The following is a 20,862-nucleotide window of genomic DNA, read 5'->3' on the forward strand; positions in this document are numbered from 1 at the left end:
CCCAGACTTTTCCTACTTTCCTAATCTTGAAAAGCTGGTGCTCAAAAACTGTCCAAGTTTGACCACAGTCTGCAATAGCATTGGATCACTACATAAACTTCTTCTGATAAATTTGACAGACTGCATAGGTCTTAGGAAACTTCCGAGAAGCATCTAAACATTAAAATCTCTAGAAACTTTGATTCTCTCAGGATGCATCAAGATTGACAAATTGGAGGAGGACTTGGAACAGATGGAATCATTGATTACATTGATTGCGGATAAGACTGCAATAACGGAAGTACCCATTTCAATATTAAGATTAAAAAGCATTAGATTTATTTCTCTGTGTGGCTTTGAAGGATTTGCACGTGATATATTTCCTTTTGTCATTCGGTCTAGGATGTCACCAACAAATAACGTGATATCTCTAGTTCAAAGATCTGCGTCCATGCCATCTATTGTTTTATCAGACCTTCTAAAGCTTCAAAGTTTTTGCGTGGAGTGTGGCTCAGATTTTCAATTAACTCAAGTTGTTGCCATGATTTTTGATTTATTAAGAACCACAAAATGTCCGAACTTGGAAGCAAGTGCAAGTTCAACTACATCACAGATCTCTGATATGAATGCTTTTTATTTACTTGATGGTTGCCTTGGTCAAGTTCGTACTCCAGGGTCAAAGAATTACTTGAAATCTCTCTTGATTCAAATGGGAAAGAAAGTTCTAGTCTCAAATATTGCCGAAGACAGTATTTTACAGGTTTGAATATCTTTTTCATTTGGGGATGATGATTGGGAGAGCGTAACGTCAAACCTAGAACCTGGTAACAAAGTCGAGGTTATGGTTGTTTTTCGGCAGGGTTTCATTGTTGAGAAGACTGCAGTATCTCTCTTATATGATGCACCAGTCGAACAAGAAATGGAACACTTTCATGTAGTAGATGAGGAGGTTGTTATTGTTTCTGGTGATGACAATAATAATGCAAGTGTTTATGGTGGTGATAATCAATATGAAATCATTACTGATCCTAATCAAGATGAAATCATAAGTGAAGATAAGCATTGGCATGCAGTGGATAAGAGTTCTATTGTTTCTGGTGACGATGCCAAAGAATCAAATAAGAATGATGCTATTCCTGGTGGCAGTGATATGCCAACAAATAAGAAAGTTGCCGTTTCTCATGAAGATGAAAATGTGAGTGATAATAAGAACTGGGATTCCGTAGATAAAGAAGTTCATATTTCTCATGACGCAGTTAAGAATGTTGTTTCCATTGGAGATAAAAATATGAGTGTAAGAAGGATAAATATTTTTCCTTAAATAAAAGCTTTCTTCTTTTCATGGTATGATATAAGCAGGATTTAACTTCTTTCTTGTTTATGGGTTTATTAGATATTTCGTGGACTCTTCACCCGATTTCCTTCCCTAATCCATGCTGTTCTGACGTCACGGTCTTTCTGGTCCGGTCGGTATGTTCGGCATTCTGGTTTGGATCAGTTGTCACCATTTTAAGAAGGGAAAAAGTCCAAACCTCATAACAAGGTAAGAACATATGTCTAGCATTTGTTATAACTTGTGTTTTGATTAATAAGAAGCCATAGTCATTGTTGAGGGGAGAGATTTTTATATAGTAGATGAAAGGAGTAGAGTGATTTAATAGGTATTTTGTTTAGCTTGTGAAAACTCAAAACATGGTTTGAGAATTGAAAATTTTATTAGTGAATCAGGATCAACTCATATTAATTACTCGTTATTATAATAGTAAAATATTATGATTTTTCACTCTGTTTTTTGCAACAAAAAAAAAATAAAAATCATTATATGTTTATCATCTCTGCTTGTGTCTTTCTTTATCACAATGCGATCGATTCTTTTGATTGTAAAATGATTAGATAACTTCTATGCTTTTAAGATGTGTACTTAGAACTTAAATTCATCCCTCCTTCGAATAGTCTTGGGTTTACTCTGAATAGTTTTTTTTTTTCTTTTTCCGAGAGGAACTCTGACCCCACTTAGTGAGATAATGCTTGGGTGTTGTGGTTATTGAGAGGTACTCTGAAAATTGTTAGTAGCTATGCACATACTGATAAATAAATATCACGATGAAATGTAGATATACACGAAGAGGTAAATGGCTGGTGGATTGCGCAAAAAAGTTTCTTACATACAAGAAGGCCATTAAAGCCCAGAGTGTCAGCCAGTTACAAAGTTAAGCTTGGGAGTTCATGCAGAGGATTGCTTTTTGCACCATACTACTCTGAGTCATACAAAGAAAGCTTTATTTGCACCATACTCTGCTATTGGGTTTAATTCATAACAATTGGTGTCACTATCGGATGTCTAATTGATCACTGTTGGCGGTGTTGGTTCTTTGATGAGCTATTGTTAGGGGTTTCAGCATTTTGAGGATGCTGGTGGTTTTTCTTTGGGGGTTTTTGGTGTTTTTTTTTCTCTTTCTTTTCTTGGTGTAATACTTGGGATTTAATCCCCTTATATATATAATATATTTTTCCATTAAAAAAAAATAAAAAAATTGGTGGTATCGTTGAGAGTTGGATTCCAGAAAAGAGTTACACATTGGCTGGCTGGATTAAGGTAGACTGTCAAATACTGATATTTAAATGAAGCCGATTAACTTTTTTTTTTTTGCATGTGAACCCGACTAACTCTGAAACACTTAAGGAACACAAACTTTAAACCGAAATACCGCAAAAGATATATTTGTGTTCAGCTTTTTTTAAGTTTTAAAACTTTGAAATAATTGTTTGTTTTAAGATATATTTGTGTTCCATGATTGAAAAATTGGAGGACATAGAACAGATGGAATCGTTCACAACCTTGATTGCGGATAAGACTGCTATAACAAAAGTGCCCTTTTCAATTGTAAGATTCAAAAGTATTGGATATATTCAATTACGTGGCTTCAAAGGATTTTCACATGATGTATTCCCTTCTCTCATTCGGTCATGGATGTCGCCATCAAATAATGTTATATCCCTAATTCAAACATCTAGAAATTACATATAGAAATTGAAGTTATTTAAATACAAGTTCATTTTACAGACTGCAGATGGGACTTGGGATTCATTTTTACTCTCATGTGACAATAATTCCAAATGGTCAACCTTTAGTTGCAAAGGTTGTTCCATAATATTTGATTTCCCAACAATGAAAAGGGGCGTAACCTGAAGAGTATGATGTTGTTCGTTGTCTATTACTCTTCCTCATAAAACATAACATCAGAAGGTTTCCAAGGTGTGTTAAACAGAAATTACATAAAGAGAACCATTCAGGTTTATAAAAGAGATACACTAATATCATTTGAGGATGAGGATTGGCAGAGCATAACATCAAATCTAGAACCTGGTAACAAAGTGAAGTTTATGGTTGTTTTTGGGGAGGGTTTCATTGTTGAGAAGACTACAGTATCTCTGTTGTATGATAAACCAATAGAAGAAGAGGATGTTATTGAATATGGTGATGAAGATAATAATGTATGTGCTTATGGTGGTGATAATATTGATGTACCAGCGGATGTCAATGTTACTGGTCCTAATGAAGATGAAAATATAAGTGAAGATAATAAGCACTGCCATGCAGTGAATGAGAATGCTATTGTTTCTGGTGATGATGCTGTGGAATCAAACAAGAATTATGCCGTTTCTGGTTGCGGAAATGTACCTGATAAAAAGAAGAACTGGGATGCAGTTAACAAGGATGTTATTGTTTCTGGTGATGTAGATAAGAATGCTGTTGGAAATAAAAATGTGAGTGAATAATAGGATACGCATTTTCCTTTAAATAAAAGCTATTCTATATATATATATATATATATATATATATATATATATATATATATATATTTTTTTTATAAGGCAAAAGAAAGCAATAAAATTCAAGAGAGGGCTTGAACATACAGCCAGAGTGCAAAAATTACACAAAAGAAAGAGAGACAAGTATAGCCACAACAGGCCAACTATCAAAACAAAACCTAAGCTATTAAAAACTGTCTTTGGTAACCTCCTTCTGAGAACGAGTTCAAATTCCATTTGTGTTTGTACCGTTAGCTTGTTGCAACCTATTCTTCTTTTTCCTGCTGAAACCCTTTATATATATTATAGACACACACTCATTTTTTGGATCCTGAGTTTCTCTTCTCTCTTTGTTTAGTATGTGTTTATTAGATATTTCGTGGACTCTTCACCATACTTCCTTCCCTTGTTTGTGCTGTTCTGATGCCACGGCCTTTCTGGTCCAGTCTGGTTGGTATTCTTGTATGGATCACTTGTCGTCATTTTAAGAAGGGAAGAAGTGCAAACCTTCTAACAAGGTAAGAACGTATGTATAGCCTTTGTTATAACATGTGTTTTGATTATTAAGAAGTCATAGTTATTGTTGAGGGAGAGATATAATAGGTATTTTGTTTGGTTAAGAGAAATGGAACTTAGTACACAAGCTATGACCAATTAGGCCGAGGAAGTTTATGAGAGTAGTTTAGCTTATGGAAATTCAAAATATGGCTTGTGGAAACTTAGAACTTAATTTTATCCCATCTTTAGATAGTCTTGGTTTACCCTGAAAATTGTTAGTAGCTATGTATATACTGATATATCAATATTATGATGAATTGTAGATATACGCGAAGAGGTAAATGGCTGGTGGATTTTGCACAAAAGTTTATTACTTACAAGAAGGCCAACAATCCCCGCAGTGTCAGCCAGTCACAGGGGATAAACTTGGGAATTAATGCATAGGATTTTATCATTGTTTGGCAGCTGAACGAGGAAGTCATGCAGAGGATTTCAAGAGGTGGATGCCCCTGTTCCTGTAGCAGAGTTCCAAATCCTATACCTGCAAATATGCTGTTGTACATGACATTGGGTCATTTTCAAGGGTCCTGAAAATATGTCTATTCTAAGGTTGTTTAAGGAGCATGTTACAGTTTAGTTAATGATTAGAGACGTAATAAAACTTATATTTTATACAATTTGGGTTTTATGTCACATTAACTCTATAATTAACATGACAAAGCTTCTGCTTGCAGGACCTTGGTTCTCTAAAGGTACAAAATATGAGTGGTAGGGGTGGTGAAGGTTCGGTTTTTGAAGAAAACCAAACCATCGTAATGGTTTTCAAAAACTGAATCAAACCGTGTGGTTTGGAACAAACTGAACCAAAGTTATGGTTCAGTTAACCGTTTCCTTGCCTACGAACCGAACCAAAATTAGCATTTTAAACCAAAATGTTTTTTTTTTTTGTCCTTTTGGGAACATAATTGTGGTGTTTTGTCATTTTTTTAACATAATTGCAAGGTACTCGAAGATTTTTGCAACACTTGGAGTTGTTTGCAAATGTTGTGATAGAATTGGAGACACTTGTACTAGTACTTGGACACAATCTTACAATAACTTGAAGTGTTTACACCTTAGAAATCACTTGGAGTTATCAACTAGTCTTCCATTTTATGTACCTATATATTCATTTCAGAAATAGAATTAGAAGCTGGACTTGTAATGTTGCTGTGTGTATTATACTGTATATGTACTTAATAGATGAAACTTGAGAGTAATATATTGAATATGATTGGTCTTTTGTTATTTATATGTAACTCACCGCGATGCCAAACGCACACTTAATTAAAATAGTGGTACTAAAACTTTGTAGTAATGATATATGATACATACACATTAATATATATAACTCGTCCTTGAGCACATATTAATACTGTTATCAGGATTAATCTTATAAAAAGCTTCAGAATCCTTAGATATTTCACTAGAATTTGTAAAACCATTAAGACCAGGAGACTGCAGAAGATATTTCTGGTTGACTTTTTTGAACATTGCAATATAAACTTTATTCTTTCTCCTTAGTAAGATAAGGTTAGGCATGTTCTTTTAATCTACTAAGGACCAGTAAGGGTATGTGGTGATCTTCTAAGATTTATAGGCATAAGTTGCTTCCCCGATTCCTTTTATTGAGCATAATGATGCGAATCGAGCTTTAATGAGTTCTCAAAATGCAACGTCAAGCAGTTCCTCTATCTCGGTCTGAAAAGTGCATTGTTGGAACTGGATTGGAACGCCAAGTGGCCTTAGATTCAGGAGTTCCCGCTATAGCCGAACACGCCGGAAAAATCGTTTATGTGAGAGTTAACTTAAAATCAGAATTCTGGAGAATCGTGCCACGATGTAGAAGCTTCGTGCCACGATTGTTGAAGCAAAATTCTGGAGCAATCATTGGAAAAATTGTGCCACGATAGTGCGATTGAAGATAAAAATAAAACGTATTTTTATTGAAGATTTGTTTCAATTTGTTAAGGGATTACTTTCACTATAAATATAGACCTTGTATCAGAGCAAACTTTGAGATAGAAGGGGCTGAAACAAGGGTTTAGAAAGGCAACAACAAAACTAGGGTTTGTATAGAGTTTGTCTCTTTAGTTTGGAACAAACACTAGGTTTTGAGGGTTGATTCACCTTGGGAAACACTGTTAGGATTGAGTCTCTTGGTTATGGGAAGAGGCTGGGACTTTGGGTAGAATTAGGTGGGAGACTTATTCTTGTAACCCATTGATTTCTCTTTTGTAACGATACTCATCATATAGTGGAACGGAGGGCTGCTCTCTCCCCCAGACTAGGTCAATTTGGACCGAACTGGGTCAACAAATTCTTTTGTGTTCTTCTCTTCTTGGTGTTCTTCTCGCCGTTGTTTTCTACTTTGGCTTGTATTTATAATTCCATACACTTTGTTTTGGTTGCTTGATTATCCCTTACTCCACACATCAAGTTTGTTATTGGTGTGATTTTTCATCGAATTCACAACAGTTTATAACGATACTGACAAGATCATTTTATTTGGAAATGGGAATGCTCGAAGTATTCCATTAATTATATATCAACGTTCCAACAAAAATACTTGCATGCATCAAAAATCCCGGGTTCATAAAGGTAAATGTGTAAAAAAAAAGGGGCAAACTTTATATGACAATTTAGGAATAACAATTTTGTATATGTTCCTTTTCAAAAAAAAAAAAAAAAAAAAAAAAAAAAACACAATTTTGTATATGTTTGAAGTACCTATGAGAGAGTAAGTCCCCACCTTGATAAGCTTCTGATCTCATATAGATCCCTATAGCATTGACGACCCTATACCTTGTATCACACGTATAACCTTAAGGTGATTATAAGGAGAAACTTGACATTTGGAGGGACCTTAAAATCCTACGAACTTACCACTTAAATAAGAATCATTATCTCATAATTGATAATTGTTTGTGTAAATCCAACAAGGAAATTTAAAGGATTCAAGGAATCGTAATCACCGCTAAAATCTGCAATCAAAACCCTTTAATTTTCTACAATAAACTCAACTGTTTTGCGCAATCAAATCAAACTTGCAAACTCCCCCCATTTTATTTGCTTCTTAATTCCTGATCTATTAAGTTTAGCTAATTGCCTTGTTGAAACGACCATCCCCGTGGAGACAAATTTACTTAATCTTTATTTCTTGAAAACGGTTTGGTGCACTTGACAAAAGCAAAAGATAATGTGAGAAGTGAAACAAACACACCAAGAATTTGTTCACCCAGTTCAGCTCAACAATAACCTACATCTGGAGGAGAGAGATCTCTTCATTTCACTATAAATGAGATTCTTTACAAAGGGTTAGAAAAAATAAGATTCAACAAGGCTCCCAAAACAAACCTAATTTCTATCTTTTTCCCGAATCTCTACCCGTGACCAAGAGACTCAATGATTTCACTCACCCAAAGTGTTTAGAATTGTTTCACAACCCAATAATCTCACCCAAATAGACTCAACCCTTAGCCTTTATGTTTCCTAAACATTCCCTCCTTTGGTTACATGAGATTACCGAAAACAATAGTGAATGAAGTCTTTTTAGAGTGTTCATCAAATCCCGATAAATCGAGTCACGATTTGCTCCCTTCACGTCACGATTTTGAGCTCGTACACAGTACAATACCAAACCTTATCCTCAAATCATGCCATGTTGTCTTACTTCGCCACAATATTTCCAGTAACATCCCCAAATTGATGAACCAAAATCGCGTTATGATTTTCCAAATTGTGCGACGATTTTGCAGAACCACAATCTTCATTCAAAACTCAACAAAAGCTTCTACGGTTGCAGGACCTTGGTTCTTTATAGGTACAGAATATGAGAGGTGGCTGGATCACAATGACATACAAAACATACCGTGTGAGGAAATGACGATCACGTAGAGTGTTGGAAATGACAAATACAATTTATGAATTTGAGCAGGTGTGCGGATGCAACTCAGGGTCTGGCCTAATTGCAAGCAATAGCTATGTTTCAAGGAGACATCATTAATAAGCCTAATGATTTTTTATTGAACTTATTATGCTCATGAACATTTCTATGTAGGGAATTATTGGTACAATCTTTTATTGTTTATTTCGTGGTGTTATGCTATATATTAATGTTCCTGTGTACTGGTCGGTCATATGATTGAGAGAATACAAGAAGCTGACCTTTTGAATAATAATATTACACACTCCAATCAATGATTAAAGCCCTCAAGATAATTATTAACAATTTCATTAATTGTTCAAATTAACGTCGTAATATACGTAAAATCTGAAAAATGACTATGTAAAAGAAAAACACAGACTCTACATCTATAATTTGACATTTTCCTATTCCATCTTTTCCTTTTAAATTATCACATTTTAACTTTATACATAAATCAAGACAGCAAATACTTTTACTATTTTTGATATAACAATGTATATTTTTTCCCATAATATTAATCATTTAATACCTTATTTTATATTCATACTTCTCTCTGCGATGACTATCTAAAGGTAATATAGATAAAACAAAATTTAATGAGGTTATAGACTTTAAAAATGACAGTTAATTAAAAACAAAATTTTTGATCTTATATTTTTCGCTTTAGATATAATGTCTAGAAAAGTAAACTAGAAGTTAAATTCTTGTACGATTAGTTGCAGGCAGGTTTAAGATTTAAAATATGACTTTCAAGGCATTTTTAAAACTTTAAAATATGTTTTTCCATGTGAAGTTATAATTTTCTGACAAAGAACAGATTAATTATGAATTTTTAAAGCGTCAAAAACTCAAAAATAAAACAACGGAAAATTAAATTTTGGGTTGTTTTCTTGTAGCATATCAACAATGACCCAATTTATTTTGATTTTCAATCAAAACGTGCAAAATTTTAATTTTGATTCGAGTAAGTATATATTCTCAGGAGATCAAATTTTGTTCCCTAATTTTACTAGCATACTTATAACATCATAAGAACTTCCACCACTAATTTTTGAATTTTTATACGAGGGACTACATTATAAACAGACATAAGACACTTCAATTCCTTTCGTTAAAAATTCTCTCAAAAAAAAATAAAATTCCTTTAGTTAAAAATGTGAACATTTTAATCCTCTCTTTTAGTTTCTGATGTTTATAACTTAAAAGGACAAATGTCTATCTAAAATTTGTAATTTAAAAAACTAAAGTATCTAACATTTGTAACTTAGTGGAACAAAATTAAACGAATCAAATATAAGAGACAAAATTAATACCATAAATGAAACTAAGAAATGTAAATGAATCAAAGTGAAGCAACAACTTACGTGACAAAAAGTGTAATTTAGTTAACGCACCCCAAATTATAACTTTTGTCAAAAACTCCTTTGAATTTTACAAAACTTCAAAAAAATAAAAGCTTAAAATTGTTAAGTGAATGTCAAATATCACCTCAGTTAATTTCCTCCATCTAACATGTGGATGTGGCCATTAACTGTCTAAATGGCACTGCCACATCATAGGGGTAACTAATCACATTTAAAAAAAATGTGATTTTTTTTTTCAACGGTATCATTTGCGCACACCCTCTAACCATAAGGAAATTCTTATGCACCCTGCATAAATTTAGAAATGGTTTTGGAGTACAACTCATAGAAACCATTTTCACAGCAAAATAGTTTTGACATAATTTTATACAAAATATATATATGCAGGGTGCTGAAAACCATTAAGTACATATAATAGTTTTGGAATACAACTCACAGAAACCACATCTAGATTTATGCAGGATGCATAAAGATTTCCTTATGCACTATAACCGCTGCCTGTCCAATTACCCCCTCAAATTTAAACACTTATGTACAAACACCCTGCGTCAATTTAAAACGTAGCAAATATCCCTTAATTATTTAAAACTTATATGTAAATTGTACACTGAATCATAAAAAACTTAGATGGTATACGTTAAAAGTGATAGGTTTAATTGCACTTTTGGACCCTTATCTTTCTAAAAGTTGCGGTTATGGACCCCTAACTAATTTAAATACAAAACAGCCCCCTATGTTTTGATTCTTTGGCAGTTTTGGACCCCCAAGACAAAAAAAAAAAAAAAAATGACACGTGGCACCTCACTTAGGGTGCCACGTCAATGTTGACCGAGTCAATAATGGAATGGGGGTCCAAAACTGGTAAAGAATCAAAACATAGGGGGCTGTTTTGTATTTAAATTAGTTAGGGGTCCATAACCACAACTTTTGAAAAGATAGGGGTCCAAAAGTGTAATTAAGACAAAGTGATAATGGGGTTGCATCTGCACGTGTGTAAAACAAAGATACAACTTTGCCAAATAAAATGAAAAGTGAGGCATACTAGTATATATAATAATAAAAAATAATAAGTTCTAGTGTGCAAGATGTGATTCAATTATTGAAACAATCAAAATCTCCTTTCCTAATTGGGATTTGGGGGATGACAGGGATTGGTAAAACTACCATTGCCCAATCCATTTTTAATCAAATTAGTCCCTATTTTGAGTACAATTACTTCCTCAATAACATCGGAACAGTTTGGGAACGAAATGGAGGTCAAGTTTCTTTACAAGAGAAATTTTTGTTTGATATTAGGAAAGGAACTAAAAGGGTACTTCTTGTACTCGAAAACGTTGATAAATTGGAGCAGCTAAATGCTTTGTGTGGAAGTCGGAAATGGTTTGCTCCAGGAAGCAAAATAATCATCACGACTAGGGATAGACATCTACTCAAGGAGCATGGAGTTGACCATATTTATAGAGTGAAAGAGCTGGATAAAAGTGAATCGCTTGATCTTTTGAATTGCAGTGCATTCAGCCAAACAACACGTCCTCCAGAAGATTTTGTTGATCTATCCAGACAGAGAGTTGCTTATTCTAGGGGATGGCCTCTTGCTCTTAAAGCTCTTGGGAGGTTTTTGCATGGAAAGAAAGTACTTGAGTGGAAGGGTATATTGAGCAGTATTGAAAAATTTTCCATTCCAGATCCACGACTACTAAATGCTCTAGAAAAGAGTTTCAGTGATTTGAGTGATAACGAGAAGCAAATATTCTTGGATATAGCATATTTCTTTATTGGGATGAATCAAAATGATGTTCTTCAAACATTAAATAAGTCAACACAATACGCAGCTCTTCAAATATGTCTGCTTGAAGACAAGATCTAGAGCCTTGTAACCATTGATGAGAATAACAAGATTGAAATGAATGTTTTGCTACAAGCCATGGCAAGGTATATCACTAAGAGGCAATCAAGTAATTTGCCTGATCAGGTGAGTGGTCATGTGTGTGTGTTCACAAAGAAAGCCAACTAAACAATAATGAAATCAGTTTGATGACGTTTGGTTTGATAATCATCATGATAACATAGGAAGTATATTAGTATGACTATGAATTAAAAATTAATTACAATAAATTGTAGGTAATAACCTCATAGTTAATGATGTATAAGGGGCATCAAGAATTTCAGCAACCAGATATCTAAGATTTTGTTTTTCTTTTCTATTTTTCTTTTTATTGTTTCAGCCAAAGATATACGATGTGTACTTCTTGAGTTTTAGAGGGGTAGACAATCGTTCGAAGTTCATTTCACATCTCTATTCCTCTCTTCAAAATTCAGCTATTTTTGCTTTTAGAGACGATGATGAGCTTCAACGAGGAGAGCATATATCAATCGCACTGTTGCGAGCAATTGGACAGTCTAGAATTTCTATAGTTGTTTTCTCTACAAATTATGCTAATTCTAGATGGTGTATGCTAGAGTTGGAGAAGATCATGGAAATTGGCAGAACCAGGGGTTTGGTTGTTGTGCCAGTGTTCTATGAGGTGGATCCTTCAGAAGTACGTCATCAGAACAGTCAGTTTGGGAAAGGTTTTGATGATCTTATATCAAAAATCTCAGTGGATGAATCCACAAAGAGTAACTGGAGAAGGGAAATCTTCGATATTTGTGGCATATCAGGTTTTACCCTCATAGATTCCAGGTTATGTATTTATTTATTCTTTTTTAGAGTATTGTTCATGATTCTTTAAATTTCTCAAGCTTTGGTGGTGTAATAATTAATGTCCATTTTAAAAATCTCTTTCTTTTAAAGATTGTCATTTCATAAAAAATTCTAGATAATTATAAAAGTTTTTGAAAATAATCACAAAATCTGAAATTTGATTGCAATGGAAAGCTATTCTGAAACATGATTCTAATTAGTATGTTAAATGAAAAAAATAAATATATGTTTAAAGTATTTTCTGTGATTGTGAATATATATCAGATAACTTTTGTTTTACATAAAAATCTCTTACCTGGAATCAATTTTGTATAAGATAAAAATAACTTTTTTTATCTAAGTTATTTATAGTATTTTCTCTAAGATCAATCGATAGGATTCCCGGAGGTGTAGGTATTCCTAAATCCTTCATTTGGCATTTCTTGAATTCTTGTGACTTGTTTGTGGAAGCCATGAATCTTCTTGTCAAATTTGTCATACTATTTTGTTCTTCACTATAAGAATTTGCAGACGAAATACGACTATGTTGGTGGTATTATCGAGGTAGCATTTTAACGGAATCACTCACTACACTCTAGGATATGGTAGGTTTAAACTACAGCAAAATTATAACACTACTAACTATATCAGAACATGCATATAAATTTATAAACTTACTAGAGATTCTTCAACAGATGTGATTGGTTATTCAGGGAGATTGCCACTAGCACTTGAAGTTCTTGGGTCCTATTTGTCTGACTGTGAAATAACAGAGTGGCAGAAAGTTTTGGATAAACTAAAATGTATTCCTGATTTTCAAGTACAGGAGAAACTAAAAGTAAGCTTCAAAGGTTTAAAAGATTATATGGAGAAACAAATATTCCTTGATATAGCTTGTTTCTTTATTGGGGTAGACAAAAAGGATGTAATACAAATATTAAATGGGTGTGGATTTTTTGCTGATATTGGAATTAAAGTCCTTCTTGAGCGAGCCCTTGTTACTGTTGACAAAGGAAACAAGCTTAGAATGCATGATTTGTTGAGAGACATGGGGAGACAAATAGTTTTTGAGGAATCACCATCAGATCCTGAAAACTGCAGTAGATTGTGGCACCGTGAGGAAGTGTTTGATATATTATCAAATCAGAAGGTAATTACTAATTAGAGAACTTCTTGTATAGTTTATATATGTTATTGAAAAATACAACAGCAAAGTAAGAGAGCTATGTATGAATTTAGCAAAATTAGTTACATTCATTAGATTCAGTTTTTGCTAATTATATGGTTTCAAATTTCAAAACTAAGCTATTTGTCTTTTGTTTCTCTGATTTTATTTTATTTTTTTAATATCAGGGAACAGAAGCTGTCAAAGGACTAGCTTTGGAGTTTCCAAGAGAAGATTGTCTAGAAACCAAAGCATTTAAGAAGATGAACAAACTCAGATTGCTTCGCCTCGCTGGTGTGCAACTTAAGGGAGATTATAAATACCTTTCAAGAGATCTTAGGTGGCTGTACTGGCATGGATTTCCAGAATCCTACGCTCCAGCAAAATTTCAGCAAAGAAGTCTTGTTGCATTCGAATTAAAATATATATAGTAAGCTCAAAAATTTTGGAACAAGAGCCAGGTACAAATTTTGTTTAATATGTGCTCATGAAACAATAACATTCAATAAATTTAAATTTATTGTCTCATCTTGGTCTTTAATTTTTGTATAGTGGCACATAGTTTTTCTTTAAATGGGACTAATATGTTGAAATAACCTAAGATAAACAACATACAATCATGTATATACAAGAAATCAATCAAATGATACACTTGTCATATTGATTTTTTTCGGTCTTTATCAAAATTCATGTACGGCAGCACTATGTTCTGAAGCACTACTTTATGTCAGTGATATTCGTGTTTATTAAAAACTATGTCCCACATGGTTTCATGTATAGTGATACATCTCCGTACGAAGGTTTTATGGAAAATATACAAAATAAATTCTAACCTTCTTCTGGTTTTATTTGTTTGCAGATGCTAGAGAATCTAAAAATTCTTAATCTTAGTCATTCCCATGATTTGACCGAAACCCCAGACTTTTCATACTTGCCGAATCTTGAAAAGCTAGTACTCAAGAATTGTCCAAGTTTGTCTACGCTCTCCCATAGCATTGGATCTCTACATGAAATTTTTCTCATAAATTTGAGAGACTGCATAGGTCTTCGGAAGCTTCCAAGAAGCATCTAGAAACATCTACCAAACACTAGTGCCTTCATATCATATTTCGTATGTAGAAACATGGTGTGGTCTTATTTATGAATTCAAGAGGTCAAAACTTGTACAGGAAATCATGGAGATCGAGGCAACAAGAGGTTCACATGTTTGCTTTAGTTGGTTGCGTGATGTCTACCTGGAGTAGTTAGATGATGACTATTTGAACTATGCAACAACAGCATTTCTACTGCATGTTGCGGGTACTACCATTTATTGAAATTTGAGTGCGACGTTTGTGAACATTGAACTCTATTTGGCGTCCTTACTAGTTTTTTAGATATGCATGTTTGTGGCAGCCTTACATACTTATACATGTATCTCAGTGTGCATTGGACATTGGAAGTGTGGCATGTGTAGATCCTGTGGATAATAATGCAGCTAGAGGACCTTATGTGATATGCAAAAAAGTTCCTCGATGGATAGATCACATGCTTCCACAGGATTTCACACCTTTGCCTCGTACAGCGATACCACCTCATACCACACTGATGAGGGAGTCCCTCCTAGGATGTTAGTGACGGAGCTGTCAGGATATTATAGTTTAGTTCTAGTGGAACTTATCCTTCTGTAGTTAATATAAATACATTCATGAGATTTTGTATAATTTATTTCAAATTGTGTTGGGTACTTAATAGTATATTATATTGTTATGTGCAGGAAAATTGAAAGAGGATTACTACGCTGCTTCAGTCTATGCTTGACACATTGATGGTAGCAAAAGATATTGAAGTTTGAAAATCTACTTGAAGGATTGGCAATGAGTTTTGTCTCGTATTATTAGAGAAGACAAAACACTTGATTTCACCAGTCGATTGGTATTATTTTGGTTGTATGTACATCCTATCTTATATAGCTTATATTTTAGGGAAATGCTATATAGTACTATGATCATACATTGGAAAGCTAACCAATCAATGAAGGAGAGAGAGACAATATCGATTTTTTTTTAAGGTGATCCAACATTGATCCGCCATAATGCAACTGTCAAAATGGTTTTGTGAAAATTTGTCATGTGATTTTTCGTACTGAACAATTTCTCATATTTTTTGATATTATGAGTCTTCTTGTTCCCTCAAACTAAGGCCTTTATTTCAGGTGGTGGGTCATTGTGAGTGAGGGTCTTCAACCTCTGGCGCACGAGTACTTGCTTGAGCAGTTGCACGTTGGCAACTTGATGATATTGCTATTGATTTACATCCAATAACATTATCACTAGTTCATGTCAATTGTGATTTACATCCAATAACGTGATGATATTGCTATTGCTTGAGCAAGACGCACAATGCAAGGGAAAAACACATACAAAAGGCCCTGGATATATGCAGCTAACCTCAAGACAATCACCAAATGAATAAGCCCCTGTCAATACACAGACCCACCAACTAATCCAAGCTGCCTACCCAAAAAACCAGCAGCACAGCAGTAAGAAAAACGGAGCAACAGCAGCAAAAAAAAAAAAAAAAACTGGGAAACACCAACAGTGAGGTTCCTGAAAAAACAAAACAGCTGCTGTCTCAAAAAAGGGAAAACAACCCAGCAAATCAGAGGCCAAACACAATCCCGACCCAAACTCTACTAGTTATCTTAGCAAGCAATCCTTTGGATTCCAACACCAGTCATAAAATAAACATGAGGGAATCTTGACTCTATGTAAACACCATATCCACGACATCACCTTAATCTCCTCCACCATCTCAATCACCCCTTTGGCATCATTATTAATAATTACTTTGTTTCTCGATTTCCAAATCACCCATACCGTCGCATGCCAAATTAAACGCCACCCATTCCTAACCTTCTTGTTCCGTGCCTCTTAATTCCAAATAACCCAATGCTATAATGTATTCTACGGTGTAACTAACTCAAAACCAAGCTACCTCATAATAATTACCCAAACAGACCTCACCACATGACAATGCAGAAATAGATGAGTTATGGTCTCCTCAGCTCCGTCGCAAAACACACAAACCGTAGGATTATCTGTTGGAATAATATTACGCTTTGCTAGATTACTTCTTGTCGGAATCCGGTCGAGAAGCAACTTCCAAGAAAAAGCCACCACTTTCAAAGGGGAAAAGCTTTTCCAAATCGATTCAAACACACCCTTCTCTAGAACACTCAAATTCCTTTCTAGAACAAACCTTCTTTCAAGTTACTTAGAAGCGTACTTAACTGTAAAATGGCCCTCCTCCTCTGCACTCTATTCCCATCTATCGTCGCGAAGAGCCCACTGATACTCGTTCAAAACTGCTATAAATGAATTCAGCCCCTCTCCTTCCCAAACAAACAACTCCCGAAGCCACTCAGAGTTTAGCACCCACCCCCTTCCTCCTCATACCACATATCCTTTGCCTTGGCTTCTTTTTGGTTTGACACCAAAAACAGCTGTAGAAATTGATCACAAAGAGGCATTTCCCCCACCCAACAATCTTTCCAAAATCTTGTGAACCTCCCATCCCCAAATCTTCCAACCAACTCCGACATGAACTAGATTGAACATCCACTCTTGAATTTGCACCACATCCTTTCACCATCTTGACACCACTCTAGGCCAAATCTCCCCTCCTATATCAGGCACACCGCTAATAATGTTACCGTATTTCGCCATAAGCACCCACTTCCAAACAGCGTTCTCACAAGTAAGCAATCTCCACCTCCATTTAACTAAAAGACTCGCAGACTCGCATTCACCATTCAGATATCCCTCACCCCTAAACATCCATTTTCTTTTGGTTGACAAACCATCTTCCACTTCACCCAACACACTTTTCTTCCTCCCATGACTCCTCCATAAAGGAACTCTCTTTGAATTCTCTCTATCATCCTCCTTATTTATAAAAAATACTGCAAAACCTTTTACTCATTCTTAACACACGCACATTTTGTTTTTGGGTACAATCTTAACACACTAACAAGTTCTTCTTTCTCCTTTTTTTTTTTTTTTTTTTTAAATTAACTAACATTTTTCTTAACACACTCTATATAAATCATGCATGCTTTAAATAAATTTAGAGAGACTAAAATATTATATTTATCTAATAAATACAACATGAATCAATTTTAAAACCCCACACTCAAACAATTCTTCATCAATCAGTAACAAAAAATCCAGCATACCTCTTGCTCTCTATTTATTTTTTCTTCTTTCACCTTATTTGGTATTGGGTTGTGAACTTGGCCTTGCAGGGTTCAAAGTGGATATTATGGCAGTTTCTGTGTAGTTTATAGTTTTTTTTTTTAGTAGTCGAGTGATTAGAAATTCACCTTTTAAAAGTGAATAAATGAAGTGTCCAATTTTCGAACCTCAGACTATGTCATTGTGAATATGGTGGGTGAGTAGTAGTTGTTTTTTCAAATATATAAATGTGTGTTTGGTTTGCAAAACAGCTGGACAGAACAGTACAAGATAGAACAGTACAACACAAGGCAGAACAGCACAGGACAAATTTTTTATGGCATTGAGTAATTTTTTGTTTTATACGATTTTTTAGAGACAAAATGATATTTTGATGTTTTAGACAACTTTTACGTGGGACAAAAAGTTGTGTTGTGGTTTGGTGAGGGACAAAAATATGAGTTTTTGTCCTGTCCCTTGCCTCCAATTTGTGCTATACCTAAATCAATTTTACAAATCAAACACTGGACAACTAGAGTTGTTCTGTCCTGTCCTTCATTTTTTAGCAAATCAAACGCACGTGATTTTGATTTGTGAGATAATATTTAGCGATGTTAACTACTTGTTTATATTATCTTAACCACGCCATTACCAAATAAATTGAGCTTAACCACAACAACTCCAATGTATGACATTTTAAAATATTTTGACAGAAGACGATAAATTTTGTCCCATCTAAAAACCGTGTTGTAGGCCATGCATTGGTAATTTTTAATTTAAGCATGTCACTATATATGACATAAGTTGTGAATTCAACCCCTTTGATTATTTTACAGCAAAAAAGATGAAGGGTGCAGTCGGGAGAAATCTGGTCGACCAACCGGACAGTTCAGATTTGAAACAAATTTATTCTTGTTATTTAAACAACTTTAAATGTCCACCTTCTGATCATGATCAGACCAGATGATGATCAGATTTCTCACGATTAGATGCAATCCACGTCTTAGTATATAAGTTTTTTTATTTTCTTTTAAAATTTTGCTCATCTTCCATCCTTTTTTTATAAGAACACTTATTACCGAAATATATCCTCTCGATTGGAAAATAAAATTGTGAGAATAATAATGTGGAGATCTTGACCATTGATCTCCACATTATCAGTAGTCAAGATTAACGGTGAAGATCTCATCATTATTCCATCAATATTTTTTTCGACCGAGAGAATATTTACTCCCGACTATTAATAAATTATTCTATATATAAATACATTTAATGTTACTTCTTATATTTATTTATTTTTTTGATCAAGTAGTATAGTGACTAGAGCTCACACAATTAAATGTGGAGAAGTGAAGGTTCGAACTCTGACCCCTGTATATAAAATATGCATATGTGAAGAAGTGGAGGTTCGAACCCTGACCCATGTATATAAAATATGCATTGTTCCTAGCAACTGAGCAAAGCTCACGGAGACGTTACTTCTCATATTCTAAGATTGATTGATATCATTAATAAGAGATTTTTTTTTTTTAAAAAGTAATAAATATATTTTAAAAAAATTCCAAACCTAACATTTCGAATGGCTTTAATCATCTTACTTGGGTCTTTCACATTTCTAAAACGAGCAAAACCAAAAACCTAACCCTGGCGGTTAAGTTTGTTGCTCATATATCGTCATTGAAATATTGTCGGTCTGTTCGTTCCGGTTTTTAAAACACTAGTTGAGAATGACAGGCTACACACATGCGGGTGGAAATAAACGGAGTACAAGTCGCTGCCTGCAATAGTGTTGTCCATTCGGCAACGACCTTTCTAAATTCTAGTGGCATAGCGTTATTGATTTGGGTGATGCCGTAGTTGGATTGACCAGAGAGAAAAGGAGTTTTACGTCAATTGAAAATATTAATCAATCAAAATAATCACAACCCTCCATTTCTTTATTCCGTGGAACATGTCATAAGCTTCCAAATGGAAGTAAAAAAAATTATTATAGTACTATTTTAGTAGAATATAATATATCACGTTAACCACCTTTAGTTTGTTCTTTATGAAAAATTTCAACAATGTGGTGTAAGAGATTTTGACCGGTGATATAATTAATGAATCAGCTTTGAATTATAAGTAGATTAAGAAGTGTTATGCATAATCATTCAATTCAGTTGAATGCAATTTTTGTTTTCACTACTGATCACTTTGACCTAATTTTCATCAAATTCATCCATGAGGATAACAAAATTTTATAAAGAGGAGACGATCCTCACCTCACAAGCCGGTTTTGTAAGGTTGAGTTAGGCCTCAACTTTATAAATATATTGTCAGACCATGTCCTATCCGATGTGGGACTCTTAACACACCCCCTCACGATCAGCACTATTAGGTTTGGTTCGTAGACATAAATGGGGGGTGGCCCGATAGCGGAAACCTGATAGCATGTGGTTCAATGGCTCTGATACCATGTTGAAATTTGAGGTCTAACTCAACCTTACAAAACCGGCTTGTGAGGTGAGGATTGTCTCCTCTTTATAAACTCATTGTCAGGCCATGTCATATCCGATGTGGGACTCTTAACATGTATATTATAATTATTGGGTAAATATCTAATAATGATGTGCTTTCTTGAACAAAGTAAAAAGATGTGTTCTTTTCCTGAACAAATGAAGATGTAATTAGTTACATATATAATATATTTCTCTTGTTGACTTGTAGTTGTAGTGGTTAAGTTTGTAATGATTCACTTTGATGTGCAATGTTCAATTCCTATAATTTTCATTTTTTTGAAATTCTGATATTTTTTACAACAATCAAAATTCAAAGCAATTAAAGGATAGAGAATTGTGCATTTAATTAGTATTAAACCATTCATAATGAAGCATTAATCAATCAGTATTAATATGTTCATAATGGAACTAGTTAAGGACTAATTACGACAGTAGACATAAAAATTATTTAACTGAATCAAGTTGTTTGAGCTCCAGTGGCAATGAGCTTCTTTCAAGGACGTACCCGGAGAATACCGCGTTCGATTCCCAGGGGAAACAACACCTGACCAATGTTCAATTCCTATAATTTTCATTTTTTTGAAATTCTGATATTTTTTACAACAATCAAAATTCAAAACAATTGAAGGATAGAGAATTGTGCATTTAATTAGTATTAAACCATTCATAATGAAGCATTAA

At 34.1% G+C, this 20,862-nt stretch overlaps 1 long non-coding RNA gene across 1 annotated transcript; it reads left to right on the forward strand.

Moving 5' to 3' along the window:
• The first annotated feature begins 10,693 nt into the window (after positions 1-10,693).
• On the forward strand, positions 10,694-15,598 carry LOC25491567 (uncharacterized). The gene is made up of 6 exons (XR_003011549.2): positions 10,694-11,593; positions 11,847-12,909; positions 13,000-13,454; positions 13,658-13,930; positions 14,329-14,768; positions 15,226-15,598. It is a non-coding gene; the product is annotated as an uncharacterized lncRNA (long non-coding RNA).
• Positions 15,599-20,862: the final 5,264 nt, after the last annotated feature.

Source organism: Medicago truncatula, chromosome 4 (genome assembly GCF_003473485.1).
Source record: "Medicago truncatula cultivar Jemalong A17 chromosome 4, MtrunA17r5.0-ANR, whole genome shotgun sequence".
NCBI classification, from domain to species: domain Eukaryota; kingdom Viridiplantae; phylum Streptophyta; class Magnoliopsida; order Fabales; family Fabaceae; genus Medicago; species Medicago truncatula.